The 16756-nt window shown below is 37.1% G+C and overlaps 1 protein-coding gene across 1 annotated transcript in view; it reads left to right on the forward strand.

The window, feature by feature from the left end:
• The window catches only part of LOC117673876 (netrin-4-like), a 68189-nt gene that overhangs the window by 23982 nt on the left and 27451 nt on the right, over positions 1–16756 (forward strand). The gene's annotated exons all lie outside the window — the stretch shown is intronic.

Genomic DNA, 16756 nt, shown 5'->3' on the forward strand with positions numbered 1-16756 from the left:
AATGTAATTTTAATACAATTTTGGAGGCCAAAAGGCTTTGCTCAATGGTATTTAATTAATGCTATTTGTGTGAGAGGACAGCTACTGTATGAGCATGATCTTATATTCTACCTATCACATTTGCCCATTTGAATCTAAGTGGGCTAGTACAAAGGTTTATTCATTCCTATTATTCAGCACACAATGAATAGAATAGAGTAGAATTCTTTATTGGCCAAGTTTGATTAGACACTCAAGGAATTTGTCTCTGGTGCATAAGCTCTCAGTGTACATAAAAGCTATTAGTGATAAATCATGATCATAGTCATCATAAAAATAAATTCATCATAAAAATATATAAAAATTACAAAAATTACAAAAAAACATGTAATGAATAATGTCCTGAGTATGGTAAGTCCTCCTTCCTTAAACGATTTTAATAGTTAAGTCTGCTACTGATTAATCACCATTTTTAATTTTAAGTTTAGTTTGACTTCTGAAAAATCCATATTTGCAAGAAATCTGATACTTCCTTGGAGTTTTTGCAGGGAGAGGGATAACAAGAACAAATTCATGATTACATACTTATGAGTCCTCATAAGAAATAAATAAAAATATATCTAAAATAGAATTACAGAATGGGAGCAAAACTGCAAAGCACAGTTTAATTTTGTGTTCATATGTAGACAAAACCATGTGCACATTTTTTCTTAGCTTTTATCTTTCCCAGTGGAATAAACTGAGATTTAATACAAAGAGACTGGCACATGTTGACAGGATCTGGAAAATGCTGATTATAAAATAGAAGGGAAAACAGTGGTCCTTATAGGAACTTTCTTGACCCCTACACATTCTTTGTGTTCAGTTTCTATTCCCAAGATCATAAAATCTAAATCCATTTTATACAGCTGGATCCAAGGGAGTAAACTTTACTATTCATGAATGTTTTGAAGGTATAGACCAGTACTCGGAAACCTCTGAGCCAATTTTCAAGTGACCCTACAACTATTTTTTCCCTAAATTTTGTTATTATGATTGCAGACATTCAGTAGCATGATTTCCAGTCAACAGGGTACAGAAAAGATATGAGAACACTAGTGTACACACTAACATTGGCTTAGCAGCCTTAGAAATAGAAGGACATTCTTCCCCGACTTTGGAAAAATATAGTTCTAGCACATGCATGATAGAATCCCATACATTTTGTATTATCACAGAAAGCAAGAACTGAAAGGTATATGGATCTCTTCTACTCTAAACAGTGCAATTCTTTGTATTTTAAGCCCATTACTTCTTCTCATTTTTGCTCAAACAACTCTGAAAAATTGTGTTCTATCTTTTAGATAACAGTCCTTCAGATATTTAAAAATAGTACTGTGTTTTTTCCTAATTCTCTACTTCTCCAACCTAAAGAAGAAAAGATAGATTGACTACTGTATATTTATTTAGCCTTGTATGCCAATTTCAACAAATTGACTTGACATACAACATCTCCAACTATTCTCCTTATTTTTCTTTTTCTTCTAGGATTTTTTTTTTATCTTAGTTGTCTTCCTCCAGATACACTGCACTTTGTCAGTATCCTTCCTAAAACGTGCTGACAAGATCTAGACACAATATTCTATATCTGGGTTGACCAATGCAGAACAGAGAGAAATTATGACAAATATTGATTTTGATATTATAATTCTCCCTAAAAACTCCTTTAACTGATTTCCTTCTTTTACAACAGATGTATTGATTTTACAAGGAAATAAAGAAATAAAAAAGGAGGCAAAACAAATTTACATTCATTAAAATAGCTAAAAGTTTCAAAATAACGACTGACCCATGGACCTGCCTGCAGAGGTGGGTTTCAGCAGGTCCTGACCAGTTCTGGAGAACCGGTAGCGGAAATTTTGAGTAGTTTGGAGAACCGGTAGTAAAAATTCTGACTGGCCCTGCCCCCATCTATTCTCTACCTCCCAAGTCCCAGCTAATTGGGAGGAAATGGGGATTTTGCAGTAACCTTCCCCTGGAGTGGGGTTGGAATGGTGATTTTACAGTATCCTTCCCCTGCCACACCTACCAAACCATGCCCACCAAGCCATGCCATGCCCACCAAGCCACGCTCACAGAACCGATAGTAAAAAAATTTGAAACCCACCACTACCTGCCTGCCACTTTGTGGTGGGGAGGGTGGGTTTCCTGCTTAAGCAGAGGGTTGGACTAGAAGACCTCCAAGATCCCTTTCAATTATTCTATTCTATTCTATTCTATTCTATTCTATTCTATTCTATTCTATTCTATTCTATTCTATTCTATTCTATTCTATTCTATTCTATTCTACTCTACTCTACTCTACTCTACTCTACTCTACTCTACTCTACTCTACTCTACTCTACTCTATTCCATTCTCAAAGGAAGTCATGAACTGTGATGAAAACTTCACCCCCCATTCCCCATTGAAACATCTGCAAGAAAGCAACCAAGCTCAGAAGGCACCAAAGATCCCTCTAGACCAGGGTGTCTACAGTTGACACCTTTCCTATACAAAGTGCACTGCTAGTACAACATTAATAAAGTACAGCAAATCCTGGAGCAATGAAAATCAGTGAAAAAAAATACTGATCCTTTAACACAGATTCCAACACCATGAGAAGAAAGCAAAGTTGCGTTAAGTTTTTCAGCAAGGCTCAATGCTAGTTTAACTGTCAGGAAATCCTTTGTAAGGGGTTTCTCTGAGGCAGGTCCTTGTTTCTTCCAATTGCTTGAGAGAGTTGCATGTGTAGTTTGGGGGCATGACCGAATTTGGAATTCCTCTGTATAAGAGAAGTTTCTCATGTAGAGAGGATGGAAAAGAAAAAGGCTTGTGAAAGTGGAGAATTTCCATTTTAGAGAGCAGTTTGTGACAGAGTTTTTGTTCCAATGACAAATCTAAATGGATTTGGCTGTTTTTGTCTTAAAGTTCAGTAATCTTATTCTGGAACAATGTCTTCTATTTAGGAAAAAAAAGTAAGGACAGTCAAGGATTATTATTATTATTTGGTCTTTACTTTCAGAAACAACTGTTTTGTGTGATTCCACTATAATAAAGTTCCTGATGAGCATATTGAATATTTGGCTACATAAAACCAAAGATGCAAAAAGTCTTTGAATCATTGCATAGGGGTGGGGGTGGGGAATTGAATAAAATTGCCCTCTGTGAAAAAGTTTCCATATTGGGGATGTTTGTGGAGTCCAGATTCAGGACTAAAAACAGAATTTGACTCTTTCAATTCTAAACAAGCAACACCAGTCAACTACTGAACGCAGCCAATATCTTTGTTTGGTTATTTGGCTCGCTAAAGAAATACAAAAGCCAAAGCAGTTTGAAATGGTCTAATCTTGGCAGAGCTTGACATTAAAAAGTCAAAGGCTCTTTTCATAAACTAATTTCACATCTCTCTAGATTTTTGTCATTTTGATTTGCTTCCCTCTGAAAGGAAATTCCTGACTTCCCTTTCATTGATAGCTTGACAGACTCAACAACTGCTCTCAGTTCATGAAATTGTTAACTGAAATTCTAGGCTACCATATCTTAATCATTGGTTAAAAAAATAATAAATTACTGTAGAATCATAGTATCCCAGCAACAAAGGATGTTGTTATACTCCACCTAGGACAAATATGGATCCACTTAAGAAACAGCACAAGAAGAAAATAAACTGCTAAATATTCTCGTGGTCTCATCAGATGAATAATACATTAAATTAATACAGCTGGTAGAAGAATAAACAAACTGCCCATCACAAGAGAAAAAAAAACATAATACGCCCCACACTATTGGCATAGGGAGTGTAAACCATCACTAGATTACTTTTTTTGAATTTTATTTATTTTCCACTGCCTGTTGTGCCATTAAATGACTTCATCTAGCAGCAGAAAATTAAATTGTTTTGTTTAACCAAAATTCATAAGTTACTCATTTCTCAGACTTCAATGGAAAGAAGAATGCATCCTGGAATGTGTACTGACACATTAACAAGAGTTTTATTCTTCTGAGAATAAACTTGATGGACTGTTCCTCCTTTTCACATTAGATGTTTGTTTTATGACCGTGGAAAAGTACATTCCATTTTGAGTAATTTAATTTAGGTTGCTTCCTCTCCTCCTCCTCCTTTATTATCAAGTCTCATCTGCAAACATTAAACATGGTAAATTAATGTTTTAGTAACTGATTTGATTTTGTGGGTGATGCTGTGGCTTTGCAGATGACATGATGATGCCACAGGCACGTAAACACAATCTTGGAAGCAATCACAACCAACAGGACTGAATTAGCAGTGAAAGCAAATGAGATTCAGAAAACTGATAGACAAGATGACAAAGCAGTAGCTGTGGGAATAAAATAAAATCGAAGAACAAAGTTATACTGCCATGGTGTGCATCTGTTAACGGATTGTATCAATTAGGAACTGAGGGAGAACAAAGTTGTACAGGACCAATCAAGCTGTAATTTAGCTGCTTGATAGATAAGTTAATTGTTCCCAGTCAATATTCCTCCATTGTGGGACCTTAAGATTGTAAGTACCCAAACTTCCTTCAGTTCTAGTAATATTGGATTAAAATGTCAGTGCAACAATGCAACATTTTTTTGTGAAACAGTAGCCATCATTGCCATTCTGGAAGCTTTTTCTTTCTACAACAAATTTCTGACATCTGTATATAACACTTTCCACTTATCAAATTTATTGTTTTTTATTTGTTGTTCCTCCCTTAGGTTTACACTTGCTGAGTGTTCAATCCTTTCCTCTAGACCAGGATTCTATGGGAATCTTGTTCCTACCACTTTCTTTTTAATCTCATTGCTGATATGTATAGCCATGTATCTTTGAGCCACCGTTCCTTTCTGCATTTTTCTGTTATTCTTGTTATTGATGTACTTGCAAACTTTCTGCTCTGGTGCACTTTCAAAGGCAACTAACAAATGTTTTGCTTTCTTTTTCTTTTTTTTAAAAAAGTTAAAAGTTAAAAATATAGAGTTCGGTAATAGTAATAATAGCAATAATAAAATCAATGCTAAAATCAGATAACTATTTATAGATCGGTAGGAGAAATGTGGGCTTTACTGATTTTCTAAACAACAAGAAAATGAGACCCAAACACAGTTTTTCATGAGATCACATCACATAGGCTGAGCAGAGAGCAGGAGAAGACCCTCTTTGGACTGCCAGAAGATAAGTCTTGGAGTGCAGGGCCATCCAAGGATTTGCCTGGGATGAGCGTGATAAAATGTACATCATGATAATCATGTTAAAAAAAACCCACAAGGTTAAGGGATAAGTATGTGAGGGTGGTGTTTCTCTCATGACATCACCACTGGCATATTTTGATTTGAACCATGTGAGTTTGCTCTGGGTGTCTTGAGAAAGGAACCTTTAAGAAGGAATCTCCTGTTGTTAACAAGAAAGGATTGTTGATTTTGTATTCAGATTTTAATGAAGGCACTAATGGCTTGTGGGAACAATAGTTTCCTCAAAACGTTGTATTGCAGTATGAGCACCAGGAAAATATATCCATAGGATAGATATCTGAACCTTGAGCCGATCAGGGACTTCCGGTCGGCGAGCTGCAGCGACATGGTGCTGAGTGAGTGATCGCCACTCCTCAACATCTTTTGTCACTGCGTTTTGGGGATCCCTTCGGGGGCGCGGGTCCTGGAGAGCCCCACGGACAATAGAGAGAGCCGGGGGAGCGAGAAAGTGAAGCGCAAACACTTCTCGCATAACCGGGCAACTCTGTCAAACTGACGCGTGTGAAGTCAGCCTTTCAATGGCTGACCTGAAGCTGTGGTAGCCGACAACTAGATGGGAAGCAAGAAAGATCGGAGGCTGCAGTGTCGGGATTAAAACGTGTCCTCCCTGCATATGTGAGACCGAACATCAGGAAGGGGTCGGCGGAGTCGGGCGAGAAGGGCTCGAGTGGAAAAAGGCGGCGACGGAGATCGGAGAACAGTCTGAATAACTACAGAGCTCGACAAGCCGGCGCTGAGAGTAAGAAATCGAGGACGCTAAATCGCCTGCGCAAAAGGAGGATCGGTGGGCATAGGGAGCAAGGAAACCTAAAGAATCCAGAAGAACTCTTTTTTGTTTCGTTTGCTGGTGATAGCAGAAAGGTTAACCAAGTCGGAGATTGGACTCTATCCAACTGTGCCTGAGAACAGGAAGTGCAGCCATCGAAGAAGCCTGACAGAGCAAATTGAAAAGGACAGACATAGAGACAATCTAGCTTCGAGGCTTACCATAGAGTTTTGACAGTGGCAAAGTAAACGCGGCAAGAAGAAAGGATTGGAGGAGACTGGTGGCCGAACGAGAAAGAATATTACCTGTTTGGGAAAACTTTGCCTGCCCCAAATTGAAATCTGGACATTTTCTACTCCCCCCCTTCCCCCCCCTTTTCCCCCCTCTTTCTCTGAAACCTTTTTCTATAACAACTCTGATTCTTTGCATAATAACATTGTTACCAATAAGAATTGTAAATCCTTATAGTAATTAAGTTCTGATCCTGCCTATATACAAGATACTTTTTTATAGAGTCCATTAGATCTATACTTATCTAATTAATTATTTAATTGCATATAGATATATTTACTCATATCTATTTGTATTGACACTATTCCCATATATTTAACTTGACATATTGTTATATTAGAATTGCTATATTTATATATATTAAGTTATCTATTGGTAAATAGCTATATAGTAATTTAAAATATAGGAATTTTAGTTATAGATTATAGACCTACCTAGGAGTTAGTGTGTTATAGTGACTTAAATTATTAAGATTTGAATTAATTATAAACCAATCAATTATTAACAAATAGAAATAAATCCTTATCAATTAATTATTATCTATTATATCAAGTGACTACAAATTAATTATAGATCATAAATATCGATTGGAAGTGATATAGATATAGATTGATAGACTGATTTCGATTGAAAAATACATTTAAGAGTACTGTTTGAAAGAGATATAGGTTGATAATTTGACATTGACTGATAATTAATCTCTCTCCATATTCTGAAGAAGTATTAAAGAAAAAAAAGAGGTGACAACTTGTGTATGAAAATTTGGAGAAATATCGAGAAAATAATCAACGAACAAAAAATAATCCTGAAAGAAATGACGAGTATGTCATCAACAATCCTGAAAACAGGAAAAAAGACCCCTTCAAATCCCACTATATCCATGACCTCCCCGGCTACCCAAAAGCCAATGGAAGGACTACAAAAAACGGATAAGGCCATAGCAACACCAACATTATTAACAGTGCAGTCATCATTGACATTAATTCAAGAAACGATGATGGCCATGCAGGAAAAAATGTCCAGCAATCACACCGAACTTAAAACAGATATCCACCTACTGGACCAGAAGATGAATGAGATTCAAGTCTCAATCTCCAACAATGAACAAAGAATCCAGAAGGCGGAGCAAAAAATAGAACAAAATGAGAAGAAGCTGGACATGGTAGACCAGACACTGACGATGCAAAACAAGGAATTAGAAGATTCGTTAATACAATTAGAGATGGACAGGGCGTCGTTTTACCTGCGTTTTCAAAATGTGGAAGAAGATAAAGATGAGGATCTGGGAGAGAAGATGGCGGAACTAATCGCAGAAGTACTCCAACAAGATAAATGTGAGATCATCAGAGAATTGGACGACGTCTATAGAGTCCAAACAAATTACGCGAGGAGGAATAGGCTCCCCAGAGAAGTCCACATCAGGTTCGCGAGAAAGAAAGTAAAAGACAACCTATACAGTATGGCGAGAGACGGACAAATAACTTACAGAGGAAAAGAAGTGATAATATTAAAACAGATTCCAAGAAGAGTGAGGGAGGTGAGAAAGGATTACAGATTTTTGGCTGTGCAATTGAATAAAAGAAATATATTATTTAGATGGCTCTTACCGGAGGGGATGTTAATCCCCTAGCAGGGGAGAAAAATAAAAATAGATAGCTTGAGCACAGCACAAGACTTCCTTGATCAGTTAAGGGGTGCAGAAGAAGAACAGAACAGTAAGGAGGAAATAGAGGTGACAAATTTAGAAGAGGAAGGAACCGTGGAGGAGAAAAAGACCGAAGAAGAAGCCAAGGAAAAAAAAATAAGACCAGTAAGAGCCGTAAGACTAAATAAGAACTAAGACCGAGCAAGGAAAACAAGAATGAATGACTTGAAATTAATTTCAGTAAACGTTAATGGATTAAACGATAGTAAAAAGAGGAAATTAACACTTACAAAACTAGCAAAACAAAATATGGATATAATCTGTTTACAGGAGGTTCACATAAAAAAGGATGAGGGTAAACGTTTGGAGTTTAAGAAATATGGTAAACTATTTACCTCATTAGCTGAAAAAAGAAAGAGAGGGGTAGTAATCTATGTTAAAAAAGGAATTGAAGCAGAATTGAAATATAATGATACAAAGGGAAGAACCCTCATGGTTGAAATTACGAGAGAAAACACTAAAATACTACTTGTGGGCATTTACGCCCCAAATAAAAAACAAGGAGTGTCAGATGTAAATGCCTTATTCTATAATGTGTAAATAGTATATGAATGGGATATCAGGGGTTAACTTATCCTTCTATTCTTAATGTATTCATATTTCACCACTCCCTCTTATAGCTCCACCCACTGTATATATAAGGAGCCACCTTCACCCTTTTCCTTGCTTCTATCTGTGAATATTCAGTGAATATAGAATGCCTATTGTAAATAAAAGGAAGTATATTTAAACCTTTAACTCTTACTATTATTATTGAGTCTGATCCTAAAAATATTGCAACAAGGAGAATATTTCCAAAAGCTTCGCGAACAAATAGGGAAAATGGAATACAATGAACTTTGTATGATAGGCGATTTCAACGGAATCATAGACCCAGACAATGACTACAAAAGTAATAAAACGAACAAAAATAAAAGGGCGACCTTACCAAAAGCTTTTTTCGATTTGGTGGAGGAAATGAGCTTAATTGATATATGGCGAACCTTACATCCAAGTGAAAGACAGTATACATTCTATTCTAATCCGCAACAGTCATGGTCGAGAATAGACATGGCTTGGGTCACCAGGTCGTTGGGGTTAAAAATAGAGACAGCAGAAATTAGCCCAAACATTTGGGCTGATCACAACCCCCTAGAAATAAAATGGAGAATCACAAAGAGAAAGAAACAACAGAGATGGAGGCTCAACATAAATTTACTCGGCGACAAAGAGTGTGTAGAAAAATTGAAAGGAGAAATAAAGACTTTTTTATGGAAAATGAGAATCAAGGGACACCCCGTGAAATAGTATGGGACACAATGAAGGCCTATCTAAGAGGGGTAATAATATCATACACTGCATATAAAAATAAATTAAAAAGGAAATCCCGGGAAGATCTTATTAAACATTTAGATGAAGCAGAAAGGAAACTCCAAAAAATACCTGGAGATACTGTAGCAAAAGAAAATTGGCTGGTGTGGAGACATAAATTAAACATCCTAGAGCAAGAGGAGCTAGCCCAAAATATAAAAAGAACAAAACAGTACTATTTTGAGAACGCCAACAAATCGGGCAGGTGGCTGGCCTATAAATTAAAAAAGGAAAAGGAAAAAGCGACAATTCAGATACTAGAAGACGCTAAGGGAAATCTTTTAAATAAAGAAGAAGATAAATTGGAAAGAGCGAGAGAGTATTATGAATCCTTGTATAAAGAAGAGGAGGCCCCGGAAGAAAAAATAGACCAATACTTGGCAAATGCGGAGCTCCCACAAATAACGGAGGAAGAGAAGGAGATGTTAAACGCGAAGATAACAACTGAAGAATTTAAAAAAGCCCTCTCCAAACTCAAAAACAACAAATCACCAGGCCCGGATGGATTCCCGGGAGAAATATACAAAAAATTGGAAGAAATTTTACAACCCAAACTAATGGAAATCTTTAATGAGGTTTTGACGGGCTCAAAAATTCCTGACTCATGGAGGGAAGCACATGTCACACTCCTGCTGAAAGAAGGTGCCGACTCCAAAAAAATCCAAAATTACAGACCGATTTCGCTCCTAAACACTGATTACAAATTATTCATGTGTATAATGGCAGAAAGAACCAAAAAAATATTAAATAATTGGATTCATAAAGACCAAAATGGATTTCTCCCGGGGCGACAAATTAGGGATAATTTGAGAATTGTATTAGATATTCTAGAATACTATGAAGAACACCCAGAAAAGCAGTTGGCCTTAGTTTTCTTGGATGCCCAAAAGGCATTCGACAATTTAAATTGGAATTTTATGACCAAACAAATTAAAATAATGGGATTCGGGCAAAACTTCGAAAAGATGATAAAGACCATTTATGACAATCAGAGGGCGAGCATTTTAGTTAATGGAGACAGGACAAGAACATTCCAAATCAGAAAGGGAGTAAGGCAGGTCTGCCCCCTGTCACCGCTATTATTCATTTTGGCTCTAGAAGTTCTGCTACGTAAGATTAGAAATAACAAGGAAATTAAAGGCCTAAAAATTAGAAATGAGACCTATAAAACACAAGCCTTTGCGGATGACGTGGCACTAATACTAGAAGACCCATTAATATCTGGACAAAAAGTACTAGAGGAATTGAGTAAATATGGAGAGGTGGCTGGCTTTAAACTGAACAAATCTAAAACCAAAATATTAACTAAGAATATAACTGAGGCGCAGAAGAACGAGATAGAAGGAACTTTGGGCCTAAAGGTTGTCCCAAAAATAAAATATTTAGGAATTTGGCTAACCAAAAGGTGCTCATCTCTAAGAGATGATAATTATACCCCATTAATTAATAAATTAAAACAAGATTTGGATAGATGGAAAAAGATTAAATTGTCACTTATAGGCAAAATTGCGGCAATTAAGATGAACATCCTCCCCAAGATCCTATTTTTATATCAAAATCTACCAGTGATTTTAGAGAATTTTTTTTTCCTAGAATTAAATAAGATTATTAGGGAATTCGTTTGGGAGGGAAAAAAATCGAGGATCTCACTCAAAATTCTACAGGAAAAAAGGAACGTGGGAGGATTTGGTCTCCCGAATTGGGAAATGTATTACAGAGTAGCAAAGTTGATTTGGATAAGGGAATGGATCACTTTGGAGAACAAGAGAATCCTAATGCTAGAAGGCCACGATTTACAGAGAGGGTGGCATTCATACTTATGGGACAAAGACAAGAAAAAGAAAACCTATTTCCACAGGCATAAAATTAGGGATTCCTTAATACAAATGTGGGCGGGGATCAGGCAGAGATACTATACAAAAGTCCCAAATTGGCTCTCTACGGTAGAGGCATTGATTTACCCCAACAGGTGGGGAATGGAGAAACTGTGCAGATATAAAGATATCATTGACGGAGGGGGAAACCTCAAATCAAATGATGCTCTGAGAGACCAAGGCATAACCTTAGATTGGTGGACTTACCTGCAAATAAAATCAAGATACCAGAAAGATAAGGATGAATTTGGCGTAGAATTAGGATATAACGGATTGGATAAAATTTTGATGGGACCAGGGAAAAAAGCGCTGGCCAAGCTATATAATTATTTACTAGATGAAGATAGAGATGAGGATACAATCAGAAACCAATTGAGAGCATGGGAGAGAAACATTGGGCATAGTTTGAACTTTAATGAATGGGAAGAGGCGTGGAATAAAAATTATAAATTAACTAGAGCAGCCACGTATAAGGAAAACCATTATAAAATGCTCCATAGGTGGCATTTAGCCCCTGCAAGATTATCAAAGATGTTTCCCAATGTGCACCCAAATTGTTGGAAATGCGGTCATGGACAGGGCACCTTCTTTCACATGTGGTGGACATGCCCCGAAGCAAAAAGATACTGGAGCAAAATTCGGAGATGGTTGAAAGACATACTCAAAGAAGAAATTGATTTGACTCCAGAAATATTTCTCCTGGGAATGGTAAAGAAAGGGCATGGAAAGGAAAAGGTCCACCTCCTAATACATATAACTACAGCTGCCAGACTGGCATACGCTCAATACTGGAAAAAGAAAGACCTACCACCAGACGACCTTATAATTAGTAAAATATTAGAGTGTGCAGAGACAAGTAAATTAACGCACGAAATAAGTGATGATGAAAATTCAGATCACGATACTGTGTGGGGAAGATGGTACGAATGGATAAATGATAGAATCAAGGAAGGAGTTTAAAGGTGCAGAAATTAATTAGAAATGTATAGTATAAAGGACACCAGATATTTTTTTCATGTACATATGTATAAACACTGCGAATCCGATGTCAAACAAAATTGTTATTATATTTTATCTGTCTTAAAAAAATCAATAAAGTGTAAATAAAAAAAAAAAAGATATCTGAACCTTATAGTAATAAGTAAGAATCGAGACTGACTTATGCATTTGCTAAGTTGGGTTCTTAGTGCAGGATCTCCCAATGGAGCCTGGCAACTAGGGACAGCACAAAAAGGAAAGGGATTCATACCCAAGTCCTAAACAACACTATCACATTTCATGTAATCAGTTCTTATTACAAAACTGTACTGTTTTCTCACTATTTCTCACTTTGTTTTGTTGGCATCAAAGAGAAATGAGAAAAGGAAGGCAAGCAAAGATATTTCATATCATTTAATTCCATTCCATTTCTTACTACATTGAATATGCTGCACTAATCATCAATTGATTCCCAAGCAGGGCATCATTTATTAAGCCAAGAAGTCTAATGCCTCTTTTAAAATATTTAAACAATCTGCAAGAATGCTAGTTTGTAATAGCGATGCTCTGGGGAAATGGTCTTTCTTGTGATAGATGAAATAATCCTCCGTTGTGCTTTGGGATCAGGTTTCAGACTTGTGGATCCTCCTGGACTCTATTTTATCCTGTCCAGGAGCACAATTTATCAACAGTCTTCAGGAAGACAGTTTATCAGCTCCATCTGTTGCATCAGTCTTGCCCTGGTCTGAATTCTGCCAGTCGTTTCATGCTGTTATATAGCATTCAGGACAAAGTCCTGTGATCTCCTTTACCTTGAAGCTCGCTCAGCAGGCTTTCCTACAAGAGGCACAGAAGGCTCCCTGGCTGCATTTGGGAAGTTGGACCAGAACAATCCTACTTCCCATGAGCTTCTGAGCCCAATTGGTGCCAGGTTTTAACTTTGTAACTTTCTCAGAAAATGGGGAATGGGAACAGTGGGAGCATAAGCGATCTCATGCGTCTATAAAGCAACACAGAAATCTGGATGATGTAGGATAAAGTCTGCTATTATAGTAACAGATTAATTCACAGAGCTGGAAGGGACCTTGTAGTCCAACCCCACCTAGTCCAACCCCATGCCCAAGCACTACATCACTACATCATTTCTGACAGATGGCAGTCCAATCTCTTCTTGAAAGCTTCCAATGAAGCTATTATCTGGTCTACACCTTATGGTAACTTTTTCCTAGAACATTTGTCTTTTCCTAAGTACTTCTGCACTATAGTACTTCTACTTTCCTACTGTATGCTGGAGAGATCACACAGTAAGTAAGATTACATATTGTGGGTTAGTAGTAGCAGCTGTGGCAGCAGTAGCAGCAGCTGTAGCACTATTAATATTCAATCTTTTAGGATTTTATTTTCAGAAGAATGATCTTAGTCACAAAGCCGCTTAACCTACAAAGACATAGAAAAGTTATTTGCTGTAGCCTGGAGGAACCGCGCAGATCAGTTTTTGCTAGGGAGAATTTGTTCATGAGGAGACGACTTTGTGTTGAAAGAAAAATTAGCGTGAAATATCCCAGTGAAGTTTTGATTGTCTGGAAAAGCTACTTCAGACGGCAGAAATTAGGCTGCAGATGTGCTAGTTGGGGAGAGGAAGCATGTCTTCCCTATTTGCTGTTCTTCCCGTCTAACCTATCTTTGTCTGTAAAATGTTTTTCCTCCCGCAGGAAGTTAGATTTATGTTTAACTTTATACATGTGTAGTGCATTTGGAATTCCACACTGGAGTGGGGTGGGGAGAGAAGCAGCAGCTGGAAAGTGTTCTCAATAGGGACCTGCAAATCTCATGCTAGATTTGGGGTAACACCTGGTGGTGTTCCTAATTGCCAAAGCAGGCATCCCATCTGAGTGCTCCCTCAGTTGCTTTGGACTTCGACTCCCTCAGCCTTTTGCTATTGAGTCAATGGGAGCTGAAATTCAAAATAACCTGAGACTCTCAGTTGCCTACCTTAGTATAAAATGTGAATAAATCCAGAATAGATTGAGGTTAGATCTGCAACTATTAATAGATCGGTGCTGTGATAGAGATGAATTTATAATGTGGTATGTTAGGCTACAAAAGGTCATAAATTAGTAATCCAGCTGCAGACCAAAGCTAACATCTGTATCCTATTTGGACTGTGATACTTCATATTTTTGGAAGCTATAATGCTAGAACCCTTAAGGCATTATTTCAAATATAAAGAAGGCAATGTGATGAGGAAAATTATTCATTCCTGGACCACACAAAATAGAAAGAGCTATTTCAGCACTTTGGTGTATCATTGGAAGTGTCCCAGCCTTGCAAAAGGAACCCAATAGATGCAGAGATCTTTGTAGGGAGCAGCAGAAAGTCCCTGCATCACATTTCCCCCAAGCACAGAAACCCCATGATGACTCTGGTAAAAAGTCCGAGGACCTGCCAGTCGGGATTTTCAGTTAAGGAAAAAGGCAGGCTGAAGAATAAAGAAATAGACACATATCATATAGATGTATATGTTTCAAGAGTAAAAACTAAGGCACACACTTTATTAAGTTTCATAACTGCTGGGGTATATTTGTGTGTGTATTTTGTATTGTTGAAAGCTACAGAAATCAACTCACAAAGTTAGACTTCTATTTTTTAATAAAGTCCAGGGAAATCTGTTGTTATCCAAATATTGGTGAATTATAGCTTCCAACAGAATCTAGCTAGAAAGGCCAGTAGTAAGGAATGCTAGTAGTTGTAGTTTAGCAACATACTTATAGAATGAATTCGTCACTACTTATAGAATATTCAGATTTTGACATCTTTGTCATCTTTGTCATCTTTTGTTCTTTATTTTTGTTTCTTATTGCATATTTTTTTTCTTTAATGGTTTTCCTTGTGAATGTTCAGGGTTGTTGGGAGTTGGGCAGAATAACATTTTAATATGATTTATTCAATTTCAGTTTCTTTTCTACTTAACTTTAGAAGCATATGGATTAAAATAAATTTCTTAGAAGGAAAGCTTACAGACATTTAAAAGGAGACTGATTTGATTTTTAATTGTTTATCCACTTGTTCAATTAATTTTATTTTAATTGTGGTAGGTATGTCAAATCTGAGCTGCAAAATTCAAGACATTAGATGGCAGCAAAATTGGAAAACTACTAGCTACAGTTGTGATATCTAATCTGCAAAAATCCATGCAAGCACTGGATGACAGCAAAAATAATTAGAAGTCTTTTACTAACCATTCCTATGGGGAAAATATAATGCCAGCTGAGCCTTTTGATTAGAAATATATATAAAAGTGCTAAAGATTAGTATTCAGTAACTCCTCAAAGCAACGCTACATTTTCCCAAAATAATATTTTGCTATTAAGTACATGCTACTGGGTTCCTTTTTAAAGGAACCATCAACTTGATCAATTGCAAACAAGAAGTGTTCTAAAGTATGTTCTTTCCCTTTTTGTCCAATGACAATTAATGGTTGGTTCTGTCTATCATTTGTCAAATTTAATTCAAACATTATGTTCTGCCAATGTCTGAATGAATAGCCTCTTTTCTTCACAGCTGGTAAATGTCAAAAGTAAGCAGAAAAATTCACCTAATGTATTCTCTAGACTGATATAGTACTTGTGATGAAAAGGTGGGGGAGCTTTGGGATTAATTCATGCCCTGTTTTCATTTAAGGAAAATGTAAATAAATTGTCTGCTGTCCTTTCTGAAAATAATGCCAGAAAACAGTATGGTTTAGCTTCTTCTTTGTTCAAGCAATCTCAGGAAGTTGTATGATTTAGGTTCACAGGAGTCAGTTGCAGGGGTGAAATCCAGCAGGTTCTGACAGGTTCTGGAGAACCGGTAGCGGAAATTTTGAGTAGTTCGAAGAACCGGCAAATACCATCTCTGGCTGGTCCCAGAGTGGGGTGGGAATGGAGATTTTGCAGTATCCTTCCCCAGGAGTGGGGAGGGAATGGAGATTTTGCAGTATCCTTCCCCTGCCATGCCCACCAAGTCACACCCACAGAACCAGTAGTAAAAAAAAATTGAATTTCACCACTGGTCAGTTGCCATTTGAAGGGGATGGAAAACAGACATACATGGTTAAGGTCAAATGGGTATGTACCGGTATGTACATATGAAAAAAGCAACACTGCATTGTCACATATACATTCTGAGAGCTTGTGTTATAGCATTCCAACACTACTTTCATGTTTTTGCAAAAGCATCAGATCCTGTGGACACTTTTGCCTCAGAATAACTGGCAATGTATAGAGAAAGTTTTCTTAACATACCTCGATAATCTCATATCCAAGCATTTTTAATTATCAGACCTTCATAGTTTCATTAATATAAGTTATTACAGTGCCTAAGTTCCTATCCATGAAAACCTTGGGTTTTTTCATTCTCATTCTTCATTCTTAGGACGCCTTAAACTTTCTCTAGAACCATGATGGTGAACCTATGGCACGTGTGCCAGAGATGCTACACAGCACCCTCTCTGATGGCACATGAACCATCATCCGAGTTCAGCTCTGCTGTGTGTGCGT

This window comes from Pantherophis guttatus, chromosome 2 (assembly GCF_059756535.1).
Source record: "Pantherophis guttatus breed Tessera chromosome 2, ASM5975653v1, whole genome shotgun sequence".
Classification (NCBI taxonomy): Eukaryota; Metazoa; Chordata; class Lepidosauria; order Squamata; family Colubridae; genus Pantherophis; species Pantherophis guttatus.